The sequence below is a fragment of the Peromyscus eremicus genome, chromosome 5, assembly GCF_949786415.1.
Source record: "Peromyscus eremicus chromosome 5, PerEre_H2_v1, whole genome shotgun sequence".
Classification (NCBI taxonomy): Eukaryota; Metazoa; Chordata; class Mammalia; order Rodentia; family Cricetidae; genus Peromyscus; species Peromyscus eremicus.
Window position 1 is genome coordinate 13,862,975 of NC_081420.1, and position 24,502 is coordinate 13,887,476.

Here is a 24,502-nt window from a genome sequence, read left to right on the forward strand (position 1 = left end):
ACTATGATCTATGCCAGGGAGATCCAGCCCACAGATAGGTTGGGGTCATTTTTTCAGAAGAGCTGAAGAATGCTTAGACCAAGAAATGATTGTCAACACTTTCTGGTTGTCTTACAGAGGCTAGTTTTTCCAGAAGCTTTCTTCTTCGTTGCTCACCTAGTAATGATGTGAAAAGGCTAACAACATGCCCTGATGTAAAGAGGTCAGAAGTGGGAGTTAGAGTTAGAGCCAAGAGAGGAGAATTCAAGTCAGAATGCCAAAATATACTTTTATAAGAAATGAAGGGATATAAACTTAGTGTAGTTCAGGCAGAGAGTGAAGGCCTCCTCCATTTCTGGTTTCAATGAACTCATCCGGACAGTTCACCAGTTAATCCCAGCACTCAGAGGCAGGCAGACCTCTGTGAATTTCACATTAGTCTGGTCTACACAGTGAGTCCCAGAATAGTGGGGTCTACACAGTGAGACCTTGTTTCAAAAAAAAAAAGTATTTTGGAAGGCTGAGGAGACGGCTCAGTGGATAAGAGAACCCAATGTGTATGCTTAGTTTGGATCCCCACCACCCATGTAAAAGGCCTGAAATAGACACACATGCCTGTAATCTAGCACTGAGGGCAGAGGAGGGATGTGACTTGGTGTCAGGAATAACAGTCGTTTTGGTGAAGAACATCTAACCATAGTAAAATTGCTACACAGTGATAGTATGATAGTAAATATAAATATAAATAGTAAAATTGGGGCCAGAAAAATAAGAGGAACTCTAAGAAGAACCAAGTAGAAATTCTGCAGATGAAAACTAGGTAATTGTGTTAACTAAAATTTGCTAAAAGAAGAATTCTATAAACAGCCAAATTACCCTTCAGTCATGAAGTGTACATAAACGCATTCTCAGATAAAGAGTTATGGCTAGCAAGCCCACCTCATAATAAGGACTAAAGAAAGTCTTTCAAGTGTGGAAGGAAATGGTACCAGATGGTAAATTAATTTGAAACTGATAAATGACAAGTACAGAGGTAATAAAGTCTGCATAGAAATCGACACACCCAAAAGGGCTTGGTGTCATATGAAGTATTAAAACAATGTGTTGATGGGTTTCCATCATAGAGATGTAATAAAAATGGCCATTATGGCACAGACAAGGGAAAGCTAACAGCTGTGTTAAAACAGTTTCTCTATTTTATCAAAGCTAGGTTACTATTAATGTGAAATAAGTTTGGGTGCATCATTAGAGTATCTAGTAACCATAGTCACAAAATTAGCAAAATAATCAATATAACACAGTAAAATAGCTGTATAGTACTAAAGGAATCAGTTGAGAAATAACGGGGGGGGGGGGGGCTGAAACAGAAAATGTCAAAAAGAAACTGCTCAAGGCTAACCACATCAGGAAGTGTGCTAAATATGAACAACCTAGACCTTGTAGTTTAGAGGGGCAGATGATAGCCTTAATGAAAGAACACATTTTTGAGAAGGGGTTCTTTCATTACGGTAGCCCAGGCTGGCCTTGAATGTCAAGGTTCTGGAGCCTCCGCTTCCCCAGTGTTGGGAATGTCAGTATTTAGCATCACACTGAGATAAAGGGAGAGGAGTAAAAAATGTGGTCTCCAGTCCAGGAGAGAAGAAGAAAGAGGGGGGTGAGTGCAGTGGAGGGAGGGAGGGAGGGAGAGGGAGAGGGAGAGGGAGAGAGAGAGGGAGAGAGAGAGGGAGAGAGAGAGGGAGGGAGGGAGGGAGGGAGGGAGGGAGGGAGGGAGGGAGGGAGGGAGGGAGGTTGGTTGGTTGCTCATCCTACTGGGACTGCAAGTAGAAGTTACATTCATAGAGGACATGAATCTGTATGTTGAAAACCCCAGAAAGCTCATCAAAAAAAAAAGTAAATAAAGTGACTAGAATTAATAAACAGTTTTACATGTTATAGAAAATAATATTACTATTAAAATTATGTTCCCAACATGCACCAGACTCACACACTTTCCTTCTACTCCACCTATTGGCCTTCACCAATGACTAGTCAACAACCTAGTCAGTGGAACGTCATTTGCCAGGTCCCAGCTGTGGCAGAACACTCAGGCCAGGCCAGCCTTTGCCTCTCAACCTCCTCTTTGCCTACGGTGAATCACAACAAATGAAGAGAGAAAAGGGGATGCTGGCTCCCTCCTCCCTCCCAAGAGCACAGACTAGAAGTTTGGAGCCCGCTAGACAGAGTGCACAGGTGTTATGGGGAGGGCTCCAGGTGTGTCTGCTCTCCAGCCAGCGGTGGTGTGGAGTCCTGTGCTCCTGAAAGAGAAGAGCGCAGATGAGACACAGTATAAGAGCAAGCGTCCAGAATTTGAGCAAGCAAAGAATACACTATTTTTCAAGAAAAGTGGGCCTAGCATAACAGTCTCATTTCTCCTATTCCTGTTACCTTTTCCTGTACCTCCCTCAGAGTGGACACATGAAGCACAGAGGTGTGCTTCTCTTGGAGGCCCATTTTACCATGAATATAACTATGTATATTATATATAATGCAAGAACACGCATAGGGGCATAGGGGTCTAAATACATCCATAGTTGGAAAGTTTATTAGAGGAAAGGGTAGCAGTATTCTGAATATGGTCCCCTGGCCAGGAAGTACCTGAAGGACATTAAAGCTATCCCAGCCAGTCAACCAGGACCACCTATTATCCTATGGGTCCTGTTTCACAGTCCACCACCATCTTTGCATCCTGCTTGGACATGAGCTGGCCCATCCGGAATCTAACACTGCACTGTCTTTCCATCTTGACCATCAGTGGACTAATACCTTTACCTTTACATCCTAACTATTACTCTTTAGGTCCTATTTGGGGGCCTTGTTTGTCACTCCCTCCAGGAACTAGCCTCCTGCCTAACAAAAGAACAATGTGTCTTACACTAACAAACATCTGGAGTGCACCTTCTGTCCACCCCAAGCCTAGAGGCTCCACTCGGGGAAAGGAGGAAGTGGACCTGGGAATAGCCTTGCACCATCCCATTTCAGCAGTGTGACTGGCTCATCCAAGAGGGTGGAGGCCCCATCTTGAGCCCTGTGGCTGTGAGCTGCACATCTCCACTGGACACCAGGCCCTCGTCTCACAAGGTGAGACCAGAGATGAACAGGAACACTGCAAAGCAGGGTTCTCAACCTGTGGTTTGTGACCCCTTTGGGAGTCATATATCAGATATTTACATTAAGATTCATAACAATAGCAAAATTACAGTTATGAGGTAGCAATGAAAGTGATTTTATGGTTGGGGGTCACCACAGCATGAAGAGCTGTATTAAAGGGTCACAGCATTAGGAAGGTTGAGAATCACTGGTTTAGAGGAAGGATATTAGACATGAAGGCCAGAGGGAAAGAAATTATGTTATTCTACATCCTTTTCATGAAATGGCTCCTGCTTGCACTGATTGAAGTGGACACAGCTTCCCAGCAATATTTGAACATAAAGTCTAGAAGAAATGGCTTCCAATTTCAAACAGTTCCACGTGTGCCTTGTGCCCAAGGGCTGGCAACATGTCTCAGTGTCCACTGTGGCATTCTTAGCCACATTGTGAGGCATGCTTAGGAATGTAGTGAACTTCTGTACTGAGAATACTCAGGATACTAGGGTCTTCCTCCACAGAGCACGCTCAGGAATGGACCCACATGTCCACTGTTGGAGGAAGGGCATGGCCTTCCAAATTTGATACCCATGCTCTTCTCACCTCCTTCAGGTAATAAACCTTTCTCTTCTCTTGTCTCATCTGTTGTTGTTTTTGCTCTTTTAGGAGGCCCGCCACCCAGCTCACAAATAAATCACTCACAAAGGTTTATTCTTAATTATGAATGCCCAGCCTTAGCTTGGCTTGTTTCTAGCCAACTTTTCTTAAATTAACCCATCTGTCTTTTGCTTCTGGGCTTTTCCCATTCTCTTACTTCTGTAAATCTTACTCTTACTCCGTGACCTGCTGTATAGCTGGGTGGCTGACCCCTGGAGTCCTCCTCTTTCTCTGAATACTTCTTTCCTCCCAGATTTCTCCTTCTATATATTCTCTCTGCCTGCCAGCCCTGCCTATCCTTTCTCCTGCCTTGCTATTGGCCATTCAGTTCTTTATTAGACCATCAGGTGTTTTACACAGGCAGTGTCACAGCTTCACAGATTTAAACAAATGCAACATAAACAAAAGTAACACACCTTAAAATAATATTCCCCAACACTCATCCATGATTATTTTGTCTTTGACTCACTGCCACGAGAGTCATTGATGCTGCCAGTGTTCTAAACTGTCAGCATAGCTCCACACAACAGGTATCAGTCATGGTGTCCTCTACTGTCCTGCATGTGTAACATCACCTGCAGGGCCTAAACTGGCTGTGGCTCCAGCAGAGCAGTGAAAGTCCTGCAGGAGAGATGGATGTCCCAAGTTCCTCATACTCATATTAAGTGTTCTGGGAAGGGGAACAGGAAAACAGCCCTTCCTCAGGTGATTCAATCCAGAGGACAGGCATAAACGTATGTTCACTTCTCAAGATTCAGCTGAAACTATTCTTAGTCTATTTAGGAAGTTGGTTGGTGCATCTGCCAGGGAAGAGAGGACATGACCTTTCAGTCTTGTAAAAATGCAAATGGGGCCAAAGGGTCCCATTTCTTATAGGTGGCTTACCTGTTAGTGGTCAAGATTCCAGAACATGATGCAAATACAAGTCAGAAGCCAGGATGATGGTGCCATGCTTAACCAATTTGACCAGAGCATCATAGCAAGTGCTGCAGGAAGCTGAAGGAGGAGGAAGCAAGTAGCTAAAATCCAGCAACTGGAGGAAGGGTACAGGAACTTGTGCCCAGAGTGTCTTCAGTACCTGATGGGTGTACAGGCACACAGCCCAATGGAGCTCTGGCTTGGCTCCTTCCTCTGGCTCTCAGTCCATGCCAGGCTGATCTCTGCTCCTCATGGTTCAACAACCACAGAGATGGGCCTTTCTCTTTCACCACTTGAAAGGAGAAAGACACAGGAAAGAGACACGGTTAGTGACTTAGTACTGAGTAGTCCCGAGCAATAGCAACAGCATCCCCTAACCCTTGTTGGAAATGCATTCTGGACCAGAAAAAGCCATTACCCACATGGGACAGGCCAAAGAGAGGTGGCAAAGCTCTCCCTGGGAATCTGAGTATGAGTAATTCTGAAGGATTGATCAATGTGTGCAAAGTCCAGCAACTGTGGCTCCCTCTATTTCTTCACAGAATTGTTTACCTTTGTACTGAGAAGGCCGGGAAAGCAAACTCCGCATTCATCCTGTGCAACCTAAAGTCCTTAGGAGACTGTAAAACACATCCGCTGGCCCTGCCATGTTCCACGTGTGTTCAATGTGTCTGACAGTAAGTTTGCCTTCTTACTGAGCAGAAAGCATGGGAAAGTATCAAAGCACAAGCCCTGCCCACATGGACACCCTGCCCCCTGCTCCTGCCCACCAGACATGTCTAGAAGACACCCTCTTCCCGCCTGTGCTACATGAGCCATTAGATATGAGGACCAGCAGGACAGACCCTGCTGCCACCTCAACACACTGCTAGCTAGCACACCTACTGCTAGATATCTCTGTTGGATGCCATCCAACTCCTGCTGGCCCACTACACTACTGGGAATGGGCTTTGAGGGAAGAAGGGAAAGGATCATCAGAGGGTGTTGCCAAGTCCTGCAACGTAGCAGTGTACACTGGTGGTTTGGGGTGGGTTGTCCAGCAGGGCCGCATTCTTAGACATCTATATGCGGCAATGACAGGGGCGTCCAGCTGAATACTAGAAGTGTGTGTGAGTTGGCTGTAGAATGGGAGGGTGCACAGGAGGGTCTGATACCCAGCAGTGGGTATAAGATGGCTGGAGGAGGGGAGGGTGCACAGGAGAGTCTGATACCCAGCAGTGGGTGTGAGTTGGCTGAAGGAGGGGAGGGTGCACAGTAGGGTCTGATACCCAGCAGTGGGTGTGAGTTGGCTACCGAGATGGAGAATGTCAAATAGGGTCTGATATCTAGTGTAAATGGGAAAACTTGGGCAGCTGGCTAAAGCAGTGTATATGGGGGAACAGCAGGAGAGTGTCCAGCATGGCTTAAAAACTAGTCGTGTACACAGATGGCAATGACTGGGAAAGGGGAGAACATGCATCCCACAGACCTGTCCCTAAACACTGTATGTGGTGGGAAGGTCCAGTAGAACCTGCTTTCACACATAGTACAGCAGCAGCAAGAGGAATGGTGTCCCGTGTGGCCTCATTCCTCGGAGTCTCCTAAGTCTGGGAGTCAAGTGTCAACAGGACTAAACCTTAGCAATGTACCTAGAGTGTGAGTCAGGTGTCCAGCAGGGCCTAACTCATAGCAGTGGATGTGATGTGTCTAGTAGGGTGTGACACCTAACACTGTATGTGGGGCAAAGCACAGTAGGTTTACCAGCAGAGTCTGAAACACAGCAGCTGTTTATGGGTGATGAGGACAGAGAGGGAATGTGTCCAGGACGGTCTGATATTAGTCCAATACATCAAGTGTGGGTAGAGTTCCAGTAGTATCTGTTTCAAAACAGTGTATGTAGGGCTGCAGAGTGGTGTCCACCAGTTTATGTGGGGTAGGGGCCAGTAGAGCCTGATTCCTGGAAGGTTTTTGTGCCCAGGGATGCAGTAGTAGTTGATATCTTCCAGTGCATGTGGGGTATTAGCAAAGGGGTTTGCCCAGTAAGGCCCAATGCCTAGACCCCCACTCTCCCATGCTGCTGCCCTATATACAATGGTAACTTACAGGCAGTGTAGGACACACCCATTCTAGCATCCCACATAAACTTTAAAGTGTTAGGACCCACTGGACAGCACATAAGAGTGGCTATACCACTTACTATACTGGGTGACTGACAACACACCCTCCCTGCCACCATCTGAAAAACATAGGTAGTTATCAGGCCCCACTAGACATCCTGACAAAGCTCCACGTATACTGCTATACTCAGATCCTTCTGGACATCCACCGCCATCCACAGCACAAACACTGAGGTTTGAAGCCCTGTAGGACATCCCCTCCACTAGTACACACAGATACTAGATAACAGGTCCTGCTGGACTTCCCTTCCCCCATTCCCTTCCTCCAAACACACTGCTTGGTATCACTCCTTGCTGGATGCACACACACACACACACACACACACACACACACACACACACACACATTGCTATTTTCCAGGCAAGAATGGCCACCTAAAGTCACCTTCCCACTTAACTATTAGGCCCTCCTAGACACCCCTTCCCTAAGGACGCCACTCCACACAATGCCAGGTATCAGACCCTACTGGATATCCCATATACACTGCCACACAGCTTGACCTGGTAGACACTGCTGACACTGTACATAGACAGCTTGGTATCGGGACCTTCTGAACACTCCCCTAATGCCCTACTTGTACTGCTAGGGATCAGGCCCACGAGACACCCTACTCACCCCCATTGCTGGCCAACATACACTGTTTTCAGGCCATGCTGGACATCTCCTGATGCTGCTCATATAAACTCCGAGGCATGAGACCTCGCAGGATGACACCCCTGCCCAGTGCCACTACCCCATGGACAATGCTAGTTACCAGAGTCCATGAGACATCCTTCTACCCCACAGCCATTAGACATACTGTTAATTACCAGGCACTGCTGGACATGCTTCCCCTGGAAATAATCTAGACATTACTGGGTCTAGGCCCTGCTGGTCACTATAGCCCCACATACCCTTGTAGGTATCAGCCCTCCTATAGACCTCTGATCCACTAAACCAGTGGTTCTCAACCTGACCCCCCTTTGGGGGTCACACATTAGATATTTTGTATATCAGATATTTACACTATGATTCATGACAGTTAGGAATAGCAACAAAATAATTGCATGGTTGGGGGTCACCACAACATGAGGAACTGTTGTATTAAAGGGTCACAGCATTAGGAAGGTTGAGAACCACTGGGAGTCGGGTCCTGCTGAACACCCCATCCCTGACACCCCACATACAGTGCTAGGTACCATAGACTTCAGGACACATACAGCTGCTTATCTTATACTACGTATCAGTTCTAAGTCAACACCTGCTTCCACAACAGTGAATACATTAGTATAAGACCCTGCTCGACACTGTGTCCCAACAGCCCAAGTCCCACATCTACTGACTTCTGACAGTACAGGGGCATCAGGAAGGGGGAGCTGACCACACGGTGGGTGGTTGGGGCTAAGCATGACCAGTGGGCTCTAACAAGTAGAGTTAAGTGAGGTGGCAGCCTAGGGACAGGGCACCATCAGTTCCTTATATGTAACAGTGTAATGCTGGACTGCTCAGAAAGGCTGGTTACCTACAATTCAGATGGGGTGTGGACAAACAGAGTACTGTATAGCCTGATCTACAAAACAGTCTATTTGGGTTTTTGTTTTAGTTTTGCAGAAATAGGGTGTCTTGTCCAGAATCTGATGTCCAGCACAGTCTGTAGCACAAGGGAGAGGGCTCAAGGTGGCATCCCCCAGGGCTTGCTGCCTCACAAAACACATGCAAAGATACTGACAGGGTGGGGTTGCCAACACCACTGTTCGGGGGCCAAGCTGCAAGTGCAGCTGCAGTGCCTGACATCCAGAAGAGAATTTGGGCCGGGTGGTGGTGGCACATGCCTTTAATCCCAGCACTTGGGAACTCACTCTGTGAGTTCGAGGCCAGCCTGGTCTACAGAGAGAGATCCAGGACAGGCACCAAAACTACACAGAGCAACCCTGTCTCAAAAAACAAAACAAAAAAAAAAGAAGAGAATTTGACCTAGGGTGGGCCAGCAGGAAGGCCTAAAACCAAGCCGTGCATGTGGGGTGTCAGGTAAGGCCTAAGTCTGACACGTAGCAGTACATGTGGAGGTGGGGGTGTCAACAGGACTAGTACCTACAAGCAGCAGAGATATGGGCTGTCCAACAGTACTAATAAGTAGCAACATAGGTTGTAGCACTGTGGTGGGGCAGGTGACTGGCATTACCAGATACCTAGAACTCCATATTAGATGGAGGGTGTCCAGCTGGGACCGGATACAGAACACTGTATGTGCAGCTTCCGTAGTTGAAGCAGGAGTGGGTGGGGGAGCTGTCCAGCAGGGCTGATGCTGCCCCGTGTATGTGAGATGCTAGAGGAGGAATGTACACCTGACTGTGATACATAGTAGTGCAGAGGGTAGGGCAAGAACATGTCCCACAGGGCCTGGCACCTGGCACCTAGCATATGTAATGTGTAGGCGGTGATTCAACAGTCTTACACCTAGCAGGGGGAGGGGAGTTGGGCTGTAGGGGCTTGGCTACCTAGCAGGACCTGACTCCTGGCAGTGTACGTAGGACACAGCAGGGTCTGGGGCTGAACCAAATTGTATGTGCAGCTGTGTTCAGCAGGGCCTAGCAGTTTGTGCACACTGTGACAGGTGTGACGGGGTGGGAGGTTGTCCAGATGGGCTGATACTGAGCAGTGTTTGTTGGGAAGCAGGGTGGTATGCAGCAGAGCACAACACCTAGTATATGTGTTATTGCAGAGGCGGGGCACACAGAGCAACTTTGCTGGGGTAGGTGTCCAGTTCATATAAACTTCTAGAGGATCAGGCCCTGCTGGCCCATACTCTCAAAAAAAAAAAAATACCACTATTTATCAGGCCTTGCTATATTCCCCTTCCCCTGCTTTTCAAGCCCCAGATGCCCTGATTGGTCTCAGACCTTGCTGAACACCTAACCAATCACCACACATTCTCTGCCACAATCTAAAATATACTGTAACCCAAAAATACACCGCCATCACCCTAGGCTCACATTCACTGCCAGGTATAAGGCCCTGAAGCACACCCTCTGCCCTACCACTTCAAACACCACACACAGTCAGGTCCTACCTGATAATACCAACCACCACCACCACCGCTCCATGTACACTGTTAATACATGAGCCCCTGCTGGATACCCACCTGGCACCCTACATACACTGTTACGTATCAAGCCCTCCTGGACACTCCCTGGCATCCCACATACATTACTGTGTGTCAGGTCCTGCTGGACCTAGACAGCTCCCAACTGCTGCCACCCAACATACACTGTTCTTAAGACACTGCTGGACATCTCCCTGTTGCCGCTACAAAGAAACAACTTGGTATCTGGTGCTTACCCCACCACAGGCCTTACTAAATACCAAACTATCCTGCTGCCAAAGCCACCCATGCACTACTGGGTATTGGGCCCTCCTGGATACCCCTTCCCCAGCCACTAAAGCCTGAAACATACTGTGTGGCTTCAGGTCTTGCTGGACACCTGCCCCACAGCCCCGTAGCCCTGTGTGTGCTACCATGCATCAAATCCTTCGGAACCCTCCAGTCCAGATTCATATATTGTGTCAGGCCCTGCTCAACAAGCCCCTCTTCCTACACCTGAATTGTTACCCCAAAGCACTTCTAACTTCCAGTTGTACTGAACACCCCTGCCACTGCCTACTAGCGTATGTGGGCAGCAGACTCGTGGGATGTCAGGCAAAGTCTGAGCCTAGCACTGTATGTATGGCTGCAGCCTGCACAGGCGTGGCAACAAGGATCTGATACACAGCCTTTGTGTGGCAGCCGATGTCTAGCAGGGCCTGAGAACGTAGCTGTGTATGCTGGCCAGCAGTGCACACAGGAGGGAGGTGTGTGTCTGTCCTGGTCTGAACCGAGCATGTCATGGGGTGGCATCTGATACCCAGCACTCTATATGCTGCTGCGGCGGCGGTGGCAGTGGCTCTCATGTCCACCACGGCCTGATAACTAGCTTGGGGGCCTGATACACAGCACTTTTTGAGGCTGGGGGAGGAAAGCAACAGCTGAAGCTTTAGCAGTTAAGTGGGGTGTCAGCAGAGAAAGGGTGAACTGCAGGGCCAATACCCAGCAACTCTGTGAGGTGCAGCAGGAGAAGCTTCCAACGTATTCTGATACCTAACATTTATAATGGGTAGGAAGTTAAATGGAGCCTGATACCTAGAAGTGGACGTGTGGTCACAGAGGCAGTGGTGTCCAACAGGCCTGACAACACTATACTATTGGAGAGCAATAGAGGATGTAGATGTTCCAACAGGAGCCAATACCCAATAAAAATGTTAGATGATAGAGATGAAGGGGTGTCTATCAAGTATTTCCATGAGAGCCTCACACTTAACAGTGTTGGGGGGACAGCTGGGCGTGTCCACCAGGGCCTCATCCACAGCAGTGTATGTGAGGCAGCTGCAAGGTGCAGGTGTGTGCTACAGGAACTTCATCTAGTTTTGTATGTTAAGTGGTAGTGAGTGAGGGGATGTCCGGCAAGTGTGATGTCCTAAAAGTTTACACAGGTTGGTGTCATGGGGTGTCCAGCAGGGCCTAACACACAGTAATGTACAGTGGATGACAGGTAAAAGAGTGTCCAGCAAGGCCTGAAAACTCACATTACAGTAGATCAGTGAGGAGGGCTGATATCCAAGAGGGTCCTGACAGCTGGCAGTAAACGTAGGTTTCACTGATGTGAGACTGTCAAGCAGGGCTCAGTGAGCAGCAATGTGTTGTGGGTACAGTGCAGGGGAGTATCCAACATGGCTGGATACTGAGCAGTTAACATGGGGTTTTGTTAGGGGCCATTTAGGACCCAACACCCAGAAATACAAGTGATGTGTATATTGGAGGCTTGTCCAGCATGGCCCAATACGTAGCCGTTAATGTGGGGTTTAGTGGGAAGTCGTAACTGGCCCAACACCTAGGAATGGATTTGAGGCAATGGGAGGTTGTTCAGCAGGGTCTGGCACCTAACAGTGCAAGTGAGGTGGTATGGCAGTGGTGTCCAGCAGTGTATATACCTGGTGGCCTACGTCAGAGCAGGAGGTGTCCAGCAGTAAGCTAGCAGGTTATGTGGGTCATGGAAAGGAATGTCCAGCAGGGTCTATCACTGTATCTCAGGTTAGAGGGGTTAGAAGTTGTCTAGCAGGGTCTGGTACCTAGCATTGTGTATAAGACAGCAAAAGAGATACTGTCTACCCAGGCCTTATATCTAGAAATCTTTATAGTAAATGTCCTCCATGTTCTTAAGGAGTGTCCTATATATCCTTAAGCTAACTAACATTGTATGTACACTGTTAATGGGAGGGGGGTTGCACGCACAGCACATACAAATTTCTAGGTATCAGGCCCTGCTGCTCACCCCATCCCACTGTGCCTGCCAATACAGTGCTATGATCAGATCCAGCTAGACGGCTCCTCTCTGTCACACATAACGCATTGGATATCAGACCTCTCCAAATCACACACTATACCATCACCTTTGAACTCCTGCCCAGGGGTGACTTTGATGGCTAGGCCAAAGTCACACAGTTTGACGCTTCCTTTGCCATCCATCAGGATATTGTCTTCTTGTTGCAACTCTGTGTGCACTGATATCGCTGTGTGCAATGCTGTTCTCCTGGCAGTACTTAATTGCACACATCATCTGTGTGAAGATGTGGTGAGCCTGCTCCTCCTGCAAACAGCCCACCTTCTCATACGGCTCACTAGATCTCCCCCAGCAGCATGGTCCATCACTATACAGATGTGCTCTTTGGTTCTGACGATGTTTGGGTGGTCCAGCACCTTAATGGTGTTAATTTCAGTCCTGCTATTGGAGTCATTTTTCTCACCCCTTTCCAGGATCCTGACAGCAGCCTGTACCTCTGTGTGGAGGTGGCACACCTCTGTAAAGCTGTCAGGGTCCTGAGGACGGTGCGATGGTCCATAGCATCACCTCTTCAGAGGAGCTGGCCTCCAGCTCCAGTTACAGCTTCACCCCCCTCTTCTTTTTCCTGCAAGTTGCTTGAGAATTTCTATCCTAACACCAACCGACAGAACCAGATTAAAAACAGTGAGAAGCAGGGCTAGGAGGAGGGTTTATAGCTTTCAATCCCTACATGAAAAAGTGAGAGATGCGAGATGACCTCACAGTGCACATCAGGGTCACAGAAAAATAAGGACAAACTAAACTCCAAAGCAGTAGCTGATAAACATGCTGAAGATAGAGCTGACCCTCGTGAAAGAGGCCATAAAGAACCATGCAAAAAAAGGAAAGGGCTTGGCTATGCAAAAGGATGAATGAAACTGACAAAACGTTACCAAAACTAGTCAAACGAGAAGATACAGAGCAAATCCAGAGACAAATGAAGGTGATGGTGTAGCGTTATTATGATATGTCAAGGTTCTAAGAATCATTAGGACCAATTTAGAAAACCTATACTGCAATAATGGTAAAACAGGGAGAAACAGACAATTTCTAAGTGCATATAAAATGCCTGAATAGATCAATAACAAGCAATGAACTTGAAAGATTAATGAAAAATAGCAATAAAAAAGCCCAAGGCCAGACATATTCGTGGATGAATTCTACCAGACCTTTAAAGAGGAATTAACACTAATGTTCCTCAAACAATTCCATAAAATAGAAAGGAAGGAACACTTCCCAATATGTTCTACAAAGCCAGCATTACCCTGGAACCAAAACTAGACACAGGGAAGCGGGCCGCCTCAGTGGGTATAGCTGCTCACTGCCAGACCTGAGGACCTGAGTTTCATTCCTAGACCCCACATGATGGAAGGAGAGAACTGACCCCACAACATGTCCTCTGACCTTCACATGTACCCACACACAAATCCATTAAACTAAATATTATACACCAGTATTTTTTTTATGTAACAGATGTGAATGAGAGTAGTTGATACTTCATACTAGTTCAACAACACATTTAAAAGGCCATGTTCATAATCAAGATGAGTTCACTCAATATAAGGTCACTTTGAAATACACAAATTCACAAACAAAGTATACAAAGAGGATACAAGACAAAAAGGCACCTAGCCTTAAGAATGACATTTTCAGCCAAGCAGTGGTGGTACACGCCTTTAATACCAGCATTTGGGAGGCAGAGGCTGATGGATTTAAAAAGACATTTTGTCATTTTCCAGAAAATAGGTGGAACTAAAGATGATAATTTTATATGCAACAAGCCAAATCTCTAGAGACAAATATGGCTTGTTTCCTCTCGTAGGCAGAATGTGGAGGTTTGGGGGAGCCTGAACATAAAAGGGGGACAACTAGGAGCATGAAAGAGGCAGGGATCTGTTTCCCTGGGATGGTCCACAGTGTGCTGGGCAGGGGGCTGGGTGTCACAGTCAACCACACAGTCCAGGGACCGCTGCATAGAGTTCTGAGTGGTTCAGAATCCGGACTCAAGCAACCCTGAGCTCTCCATTAGCCAGGCAGTGGGAAAAGGGTCAATGCGTAAAACCCAAACCAAAATGGTTTGAACAAATAAACCACAAGGTGAAGGGCTCATGAAAGCGAGACTACTAACCGAAGACAGCAGCAGACCAGGATGTACCTGGGAGTCGGATGAGTAGACGGGGCGCACCTCTCTGGAAATCATGGTGTCACACACGGCCTAAGCGCACTGTTTCTGCCATTGGAGTCCTTAACTATCACAAACCGGTCACCAACTGTCTCAACTACCTCGCACCAACTGTTAAGTGCTGATCTAGGACCTGATTGGTCACATGTCCAGAACTCAGCCAATCAGACTGGCTAGCCAACCAAGACCCTCCAGATCGGTCATGTTGAAGTCATGTGACCTCTGTATCGAGGAGACTCTTAAGTACACCCCGTTTGGGCAATCTTGTACTGCAGGGTTAGGGAAGGAGAAAGGGGGTGGGTGCTCTGTGCTTTGTTTTCCGAGATGTGCCAGCTAGGGTATGCCTCCCTACCCACGGCCTTCTGTCCACAAGGGAACTCATCGCTGCACTTTGGTTTTCAAAAAACAAACTTATTTTTGAAAGTCAGGTTTGGGGTTTGCTCTCAGCTTCCAGTCCTCCCTAAGTGAAAAAGACCATCAGTTATTCAGTCAATAAATGTTTACTGCTCACTAGGGATCACATGCTGGGCCCGAGGCTCAACAAGACTGACTGATACTCTAAAACAGTGCGACTCTTCAGCCTGCGTCTCTGTCTAGTGTTTACTGTCCTTTCCCTAAGAGCCCCTCTCTTCCTTAACACCGCCTGTGCTTCCATGTATCTTAACATCTCACATTAGTAAACTCCAAAGTTGCATCATAGAATAGTCATGGCTTAACATCTTTGGAGCTGGTGCCAAATATCTTAAAATTAAAAATTCTTTTCCTCATTGCCTTTTCCCATTCTGTGCACTGCTTTTGTGATGGGTCGTTTTAATCCCACAATTTCTTTCCTTTCTCAGCTGTAGCAACTTTCCCAAATTATTCATAATTTCTCCTGTACTTTTGGAAAATATTTCCATCAGTTGTTGAACTAGTCTTCATATTTCCTGTGCACTTTCTATGTTTCCTCAACATCACTCTCAACCTTCGATTTTGGTTTCTTCTAATTTAATGATTTTATATATATTTGAGAACTTCATACACAAGAGCTGCATCTACATCACTCATGCTCCTCCCCTCTTACACCTCAGCCCCTCCCATAACCCCTCCCAAACCCATGATCTCTTTACTGTTACATACATGTGTGTCCATGAGTACTGGTCTTACCTTCCAGGGGCGACAGCAACAGCCCATCTTGTTGGGGGGGGGAGAGGGGGTCTCTTGGATTCCTCCGACCAACACCACAAAGGGCGATTTCCCTGGCACCAGGACTTTTTTAATCTATGGCTCTTGGGAGGATCACTATCATGCCAAGTGGGATAACTTTAAATTAGTATACACTTAAACACGTAAACATGTATGTGTGTGTATTTTGTCAATAATCAGTTTCTGTTTAATGGCCCCCATCTCTCTGAAGGGTGAGTGTAGGCAGCCCTGCACCTGCCAGAGACGTTCACTTGATCTTGCCTTGATTGAAGGCTTTGCCCACATTTTGGGAAGCCCCATCCTGGGAAAAAGACTCTCAAATCAGTCTTGGGGTTCCTCAAAGCCAGGCTCCACTCTTTGCCATGTTTATGATCCATAGTCCACATGCCAATCTGAACTCCACAGAAAGGCGACCTCTCACCCTTGGGAGACTCACACCCCAGAAATGGAGCTGCTGCTGGTGGTGGCAGAGAGGAAAATACAGGCAGAGGCATTCTTCCTCAGCTTCTCCAATTGCTGGAACACTCCAGCGATGAGGTGGCAACTTGTGAAGGCCTGGAAAGCTCTTCAGGAGACAGTACTGAGTACCACAAGGGCCAGCCATCCTTATCCAAGTGCTACCAAAAGATGGCAGTGCCACAGAGAGAGTGACCTCATGGGAGTGCTTGCACTTAAACTCAACAACACAAAGTTGCACTTGGGCAGGTGAGTGAAGGAGTCCTGGGGCTCAGCAGCCACTGCCTGCTCACATTTGTCCGTATCCTCGGGAGCTGGCAAGGTGGCCCTTTGCCCCCTTCCACTCAGCCTGGGGCTTCTGCAGCTCTTCCTTTGAACCTCCCTCTTTCCATGGGGTATCAGTTTCAGGTTGGCTCTCTACAAGCTTCTTAGCTTCAAGCTGGGCCATCTCCTCATAGCTTCACTGGCCCCAAGACATCTCTGAATAGGGGCTGGTTAATGCAGATGAGGAACCAGCAGTTGGTACTGAGGAAGGTCTAGAGAAAAGAAGACTCAAAGACTCAAAAAATAAAGAAGACTCATAGAGCCACAGCAGGATACAGAGAATCATGATGCAACATCAGACCCTGCTGGACACCCTCCTATCTCCACCATCTATAAACCTCTATGTGTCAAGCCTCCATGTCAATCATTCAGCCATAGTTTGGTCATTTATGTAAAAATGAGTAAGCATATGCATCTCATTTGAGTGAAATGGCTTTTATTTTTAATAAATGGTAAAGTGATATGTATACAATATTGTTTTAAAACAAATTTATGGTTTATTTGCAGTAAATATTTGATTGGCATACTTATACTGCAAATATAGACATACTTTGGGTCATGTGAAAAATTTCTTGGTTGAAAACATTTGTGAATGGACAAAGTTTAAAGCGTCCTGGTTCTTCACCACAAAGGAAGACTGCCTGCTGCTGTGTGGGTCACACAGAAACCTTGGCAAATTCATGATAGTCCTGGCAATCCACAGGCCTAGGGTAGAGGTGGGCACTGGCACTGGGCTCCCATGGTTCCCAAAGTTAGAATGTGCTACTAGGAAAATATCCCAGGGAAACACACACAACCCTGTGCCTGCCCAGCCTCAGGCTATGAGCTATCCTGAGTCCAGCAGGGCCTGACAGAGATATAGCAGTGTACGTGGGGTGGCAGCCATGTGGTTTCCAAAGGGCCTGGTACCCAGCAGTTCATTCAGGATGACATCTCTCTGGACTGCCTCATACATGGCTATATATCAGGAATTGCTAGATATACCACCCTCCTGCCATCAAATCCCCAAATATACTGCTAGGTACCAGGCCCTGCTGGACTTCCCTTCCCCCATTGCTGCAGCCCAAAATACACTCACTGGTTGGTATTCCTCCCTGCTGGATGCCCATAAGCACATTGCTTCCAAAATGCACTGCTCTCTTTCAGGTATTAAGGGTCATCTCCAGCCACCTCTACATTTAACTTTTTGGAATCAGGCCTTGCTGAGAATCCCTTTCAGGACAATGATCCACATACAATGCTAGGTATAAGACCTTAGTGGACACCCAAGGACATAGAATTACAACATGTCTGAGTTTGTTGATTCACAGCCTTTAGATAGATTAGATAGATAGGGAACAAGTGTGCCCAGGGCTCACCCCACCTGCAGATAGGAAAGTGCTGCCCCAAGTTAACCTCGCACTAACAAATTCTTAACTCCTTTTAACTTTCACCTTGGTTTACTAATCATCTTATTATTTAACCACACTTAGGAATGCAGTATTACACACGGATTCCCTTTTTCCTTCTTAGATTTCCCTAATTGATTTAAGATCTCTCTCCCTCTCATCTGACCCCATTCCCTTTAAGAGTTCATTGAGGCTTCTACAAGTCACCCCCTCCTTGAGTCGTGAAGAAAGCCTGACAGTCACTGCCTGGTGTAAACTCTCATCTGCTTTTATGACTCTGAAAGAATTCAAGCCTTGTGACCTTGCTTTGGCCAGAGAATTGCTGATTGTATGTGTGTAAAACCTGGAAACTTCAGAGACTCATGGTAGAACTAAGAGAACAGCAGAGAAATGTAAGAGAGAAAAGAAGCTGTAGGTTTAGAATTAGCTTACATAGAATAATAAAATAAATGGATTGAAAGAGCATGGTGTGAATAGATTCATTTGGTATCCCTCAGATTAGAATCCTGCTGCTTGTAAGCACCTTCCCCCACCCCCCACTCTAGAAGAAAAGCCCTCGGGGCAGATACCTGTGGGCCATTTGATAACACAGGCATTTGTTCAACTATGTTCATAGCAGCATTAGTATTGTAATAGCCAGAACCTGGAAACAACCTAGATGCTCCTCAACCAAAGAATGGATAAGGAAAATGTGGTACATATACACAATGGAGTATTACTCAGCTGTAAAGATCTCATGAAATTTGTAGGCAAATGGGTGGAATTAGAAAAAAATCATTCTGAGCAAGGTAACCCAGATCCAGAAAGACAAACATGGTATATACTCACTCATAAGTAGATATCAGGAGTAAAGTATAGGATAGCCAACCTATAGTCCACAGCCCCAGAGAGGTTGGATAACAAGGAGGGCCAGGAGAGGGATGCATAGATTTCCCTGGGAAGGAGAAATGGAGGGGATCTCCTGGGTGAACTGGAGGTAGGGGAGGGTGTGGAGGCCCAAATTACTCAGGTCAGAGAATCTGAGATTGCTTTACCCAGCAGGGCTGCATAAGGAGATGATCTGGCCACAGGCATGTTTACCAGGTGTTTGGAAGGGTCTACACTTGGCTGTACGGTGTGCTTTGATCTAGTAAGGGGAAGGTCTTTTGCCTCTCCTCTTGGCATGTTATAAAAAAAAAAAGACTTTTGAATAAACCTTCAGGGAAGTTGGGTATTGATCCAGGCCCTCTCAAAGCTATCCTGTTTTTTTCTTCTCAGAAAAACAGGCTAGGTCTTTCTTTCTATCTAATATATTCTTATCCCTCTCTCCTCCTCCTAAGAACCCTAGAAAAGGTGGGAAAGGTAAGAGCTGGACTCCCACAGTCTCCCACAGGAGGGAGGATTGAGGGATAGGAACTTGAAGGAGCAGGTTGGGTGCTGGAGGCAGGTTGGAGGCTGGACAGAGTGGGAGAGTAACAAAAGAGACATCTTGATGTGGGGGCGCTTGGGGGTTAGGGAGAAACCTGGCACCAGGGAAACCCCCAGGAATCCACAAGGATAACCCCAGCTAAGACTCCTAGCAATAGTGGAGAGTGCCTGAACTAGCCATCTATTGTAATCAGATTGGTGACTACTCTAATTATCCGAGATACTCTATGCAGTAACTGATGGAAGCAGATGCAGAAATCCACAGCCAAGTACTGGGCTGAGCTCCAGGAATCTTGCTGAAGAAAGGGATGAGGGATTTTATGAGGTGGGGGGTCATGACAGGAACCCACAGGGGTGACTGACCTGGACTTGTGGGAGCTCATGAACTCTGGACCAACAGTTAGGGAGCCCCCATAAGACTGACGTAGGTCCTCTGCATGTGTGTGACAGTTGTGTAACTTGGTCTCTTTGTAAGGCTCCTAGCAGTGAGATCAGGACCTGTCCCTGGCACTTAGCTGGCTTCTGGGAACCTGTTCCCCATGCTGGGTTACCGTGCCCAGCCTTGATGCAAGGGGAGGAGCTCGGTCCGGCCTCAACTTGATGTGCCCTGCTTTGCTCAAGCCCATGGAGCCTGCCCCTTTCTGAATGGAGATGGAGGAGTGGAAGGGGCGGGGTAGATAGGAAGTGGGGGTAGGGGGATAGGGAAGTGAGGGGGTATGGGACTGGGAGGAGAGGAGGGAGGGGAAACTGCGGTTGGTATGTAAAATAAATAATTTAAAAAATCCTATCACAAGCAAGCGGTGGTGGCACATGCCTTTAATCCCAGCACTCTGGAGGCAGAGCCAGGCAGATCTCTGTGAGTTCGAGGCCAGCCTGGTCTACAGAGTGAGATCCAGGACAGGCACCAAAACTATACAGAGAAACCCTGTCTTGAAAAAAAACAAAAACAAAAACAAAATCCTATCACACAAATGTTAATATCCTTTTCCATTAAAATATTCACAATAAAAAACATATTATATGTTGTTGGCAATAATAAAAACATGCATAGTAAAAATAAAAAATAAAAATAAATGAATAGGTGACTTCATCCTGCCTGCAAGATGTGCTGGGGCAATATGGCACAGAACTTGTGGGAGCAGCCAACCAATGACCAGTCTAATTTGAGGTACACTGCACAAGAGGGAGCCCATGTCTAACACTGCCTGAATGACCAGAAACTAGAGGTTGGATAGCCCAGAGACCTAGGGCAGAACCAAACATGACTGACCAAAAAAAGAAAAAAAAAAAGGATGAAAGAAGGAAGAAAGGAAGGAAAGAAGAAATGATTCCTAATTATGTTCCTCTAGACTCATAGATTGGTGCCTAGTCCAGCTGTCATCAGAGAGGCTTCCTTTGGTAGCCCTTGGGAGAGGATGCAGAGACCTGCAGCCAAACATTAGCCCAGGCTGGAGGTCTCCATCAGGTCCCTCCCCTCAGAGACAGGGTGGCACCCTGTGGAAGAGGGGGATGAGAAATCGTGAGAGTCAGAGGGGTCAAAGACGTGAGGAGAGCATGGTCCCTGAAATCAACTAAGCAGGGCTCATGGGGGCTCACAGAGACTGAAGCAGCAATTGTGGACCATGCAAGGGTCTGCACTAGGTCCTCTTCATATGTGTAATGGTTATTGGCCTCAGGTTTTGGAAGGACTCCTGACAGTGGATCTGGGGTGTTGACTCTTTTGCCTGCTCTTGCGACCCTTTTCCATCTATTGTGTCACCCCGCCCAGCCCTGCTGTGAAGGTTTGTGCCTCGTCTTATTGTACCTTGTTGTATCATGTTGTGCCATGTTCAGTTGATAACCCTTAGAGGCCTGATCTTTTCTGAGTGGAGACAGGGGTAGGGGGTGGGGGGAGGGTGGATCTAGGAGAGAGGGTGATGGGAGAACTGAGAGGAGTGGAGGGAGGGGAAGCTGCGGTCGGGGTACATTGTATGAGAGAAGAACAAATAAAAAATTGAAAATAAATAAATTAATATAATACAAAGAAAAAAGAATAGGCAACATCAGTACTACAATTGTGGTGATACTTTATTTGTGATGAAATGTGATATTTTAATTTGTATGTTAATAAATAAAGTTTGCCTGGAGATCAGAGGTCAAAGCGAGCCATAAGCAGAAGTCTGGCGGTGGTAGCACACACCATTAATCTGATCACATGGCAGGCAGAGTCTCTGTGTGGTCAAGGACACAGCCAAGCGTGGTGATATGAGCCTTTAATCCCAGTACCAACCATAGAGACCTGGATGTCTGTATAGACAGGCAGTGACGAGGAAGTCATGTGGCTGGGGTTGGAGCCAATGAGAAGGCAGAACAGAAAGGCAATAAAATCACAAGTCAGGCAGGAAAAAACTCTCTCTGGGGAAGCTACTGATGGTGGTAAGCTAAAGTTAGTCGTGACTATTGCTCTGATCTCTTTGGCTATTTCCTCTGTATTTGGCTCTGTGTTTATTTACTAAGACTGTTTAGAATTTCATCTACATACAATATTAGGTTAGATAGGTCATTCAAATGAAAATTAATAAACTTTAGACTTAAACTGTACTACAGATTAAAATGGACATAGTAGATAGGTACAGAATGTTTCTATCAACAAGTACAAAATACACATTCTTCTCAGTATCCTACGTAATCTCTAAAACAGGCCATATTCTAGGGCACAATAAAGTGTAGCGAGAAGTTTTCCTATGTCTCACAGCCACTTGGTTCCAAATAAACATACAGAAGCGTATATTAATTACAAACTGTTTGGCCTATGGCTCAGGATTATCATTAACTAGCTCTTACAACTTAATTCAACACATTTCTATTGATTAATGTTTTGCCACGTGGCTTCATGGTGTTACCTGTATTCCATTATATCTTGCTCCCCAGAAGTGCTCCATGTCTCCTCTGACTCCCCACTACAATAAAGTCTTAACAAATAGCAAGACATTGAAGTAATTTCATGTATCCTATCAAAGAACAGTAGAATAAAATCATAACCAATACAGGAGAAATTACACAAGTACTTAAGAGAATGAACTGTGGGTTGTTGAAAAATCTCAGGGACAAAATATTAAAATTCTAGAATCAAAGAAAAGTGAAAACACAGTTTATCAGAATCTTTGGGATACAGCTAGGACAGTTCTAAGAGGAAATTTTATAGCAATGTGTGTTTGCACTAAAAAACATAAGAGCAATCTCAAACAAATACTCTAACGATGCATCCTGGGGTAAGAAAAACAGAGCAAGCTGCCACGCCCCACATGCAGTCCACGGCAAGAAATGGTACAGACCTAATGTACTAGAGACTAAATAAACAACATAGAAAATAAGTCAAACAAGAGTTAGTTCTTTGAGAAATAAATAGGATTGAAAAGCCTCTCCCCAAATTAATCAAGGATATAGAGTGCTAGAATAGAAAAATTAGAGATGAGGGGAGAGATGCTGCCAGAGATTTTGATGAAATTCAGAGGATGGTTAGGGGATATGTTGAAAATATACATCCTGCTGGGCGGTGGTGGCGCACGCCTTTAATCCCAGCACTCGGGAGGCAGAGCCAGGCGGATCTCTGTGAGTTCGAGGCCAGCCTGGTCTCCAAACGAGTTCCAGGAAAGGCGCAAAGCTACACAGAGAAACCCTGTCTCGAAAAAAAAAAAAAATATATATATATATATACATATACATCCTAAAAAAAATTTTTTTAAAAAACTGGAAAATGTAGAATAAACAGATAAATCCACTTGTCAAAAATAAATTAGGGGCCAGGTGTGATAGAGCATGCCTTTAATTTCAGTACTTGGAATGCAAAGGAAGGCACTCACTCTGTGAGTGAAGCCAGCCTTGTCTACATAGTGGTTCTAAGCCAACCAGTGTGCCAGTGTTACACAGTGAACCCCTGTCTCAAAAACACAGAGAGAGAGAGAGAGAGACAGACAGACAAACAGACACCCACAAAGCAGCTTTACAACCTCCTGTAACTCCAGCTCCAAGGGCTCCAATCACCCCTTCTAGCCTCTGTGGGCTCCTTCACACATGTGCACATTCACACACACACACACACACACACACACACACACACACACACACACTATTGTTTGGAGATTAGGAAGATACAAACAACTTAAACACATCCACTTGCCTCACCACTGCCTTGCATTCGTCCCAGGTTCAACAAGAGCAAACCAAAAACTGTACCACCTGCTATGACTATGCTGTGCATAGAAATCCCATGGCCATCTGAATAGGCCACAAAGGGCATTTGACCAAGTTCAACATGCTTTAAATGATAGAAGTCCTAAAAAACTATGATTTGCAGGAACATACTTCAATGTAATGAAAGCTTATATGACAGCCCTAAGGCCAACATTATATTAAACATGGTAAAACTGAAAGTATATCCTCTAAAACCTGCAATGGGATAAGAGTGTCTGCTCTCTAGTCTCTTATCCACTGTAGAGCTTGAACTCTTAGCTAGAGCAATAAGAAAAAGAAATTAAATGGTTACCAATAGGAAAGCAAGAATCCAAAGTATCCCTATATGCAGACTGCATGGGTCTATACTTAGAAGCACCTACACACTACACCCGAAAATGTTCAGATCTGACAAACACTGCCAGTGAAGGTGAAGAGTAACAAGTCATCATAGACATGTCAGGAGCTTCCCAAAACAGCAAACACACTGAACATGAAAAAGAGAAGGCTAGCCCATTCACTACAGCTGGAAGAAAACTTAAGTTCTGCTGTGGGATGGTCTGTATGTCAAGTGTGTTGCTGATTGGTCAGTAAATAAATCACTGATTGGCCATTGGCTAGGCAGGAAGTATAGGCGGGACAAGGAAAAGAATTCTGGGAAGTGGAAGGCGGAGAGAGGGAGACACTGCGAGCCGCCATCAGGACAAGGAAGATGTAAGGTACCAGTAAGCCATGAGCCATGTGGCAAAGTAAAGATTAATAGAAATGGGCTAAATATAAGAGTAAGAGCTAGACAATAACAGGCCTGAGCTAATGGCCAAGCAGTTTAAATAATGTAAGAGTCTGTGTGTTTATTTTATAAGTGGGCCCTGAGACTGGCGGGACTTGGTGGTGGGAGCTGGAGAGAAATTCTCCAGCAACAAATGGCGCCCAACGTGGGGCAAGAGTTTCCACCTAACACCTGAGTAAAAAGATTCTAAAATGGAGCTAAAAACAGCTTCCTAATTGTCTCTCTCAAATGAGCGGCAGTTGCTGGTTTGAGCTACTGGCGGGTTCCTAGCATGCGTGCTCGACCTGCCGCCGTATGGCGGGAATGAGGCCTCTGCGAATGGCACATTAAG

At 46.2% G+C, this 24,502-nt stretch overlaps 1 long non-coding RNA gene and 1 pseudogene across 2 annotated transcripts; both read right to left on the bottom strand.

The window, feature by feature from the left end:
* Positions 1–1,739: 1,739 nt before the first annotated feature.
* On the bottom strand, positions 1,740–14,577 carry LOC131910975 (uncharacterized). 2 transcript variants are annotated; one of them, XR_009379275.1, is made up of 4 exons: positions 14,356–14,575; positions 4,838–4,969; positions 4,645–4,755; positions 1,740–2,273 (listed from the first exon to the last, which is right to left on the bottom strand). It is a non-coding gene; the product is annotated as an uncharacterized LOC131910975 (long non-coding RNA). The 2 variants fall into 2 exon arrangements; XR_009379274.1 differs by having other exon boundaries at positions 4,645–4,969; positions 14,356–14,577.
* An 892-nt stretch (positions 14,578–15,469) lies between these two features.
* On the bottom strand, positions 15,470–22,090 carry LOC131910595 (elongation factor 1-gamma-like; annotated as a pseudogene).
* Between the last annotated feature and the right edge of the window lie 2,412 nt (positions 22,091–24,502).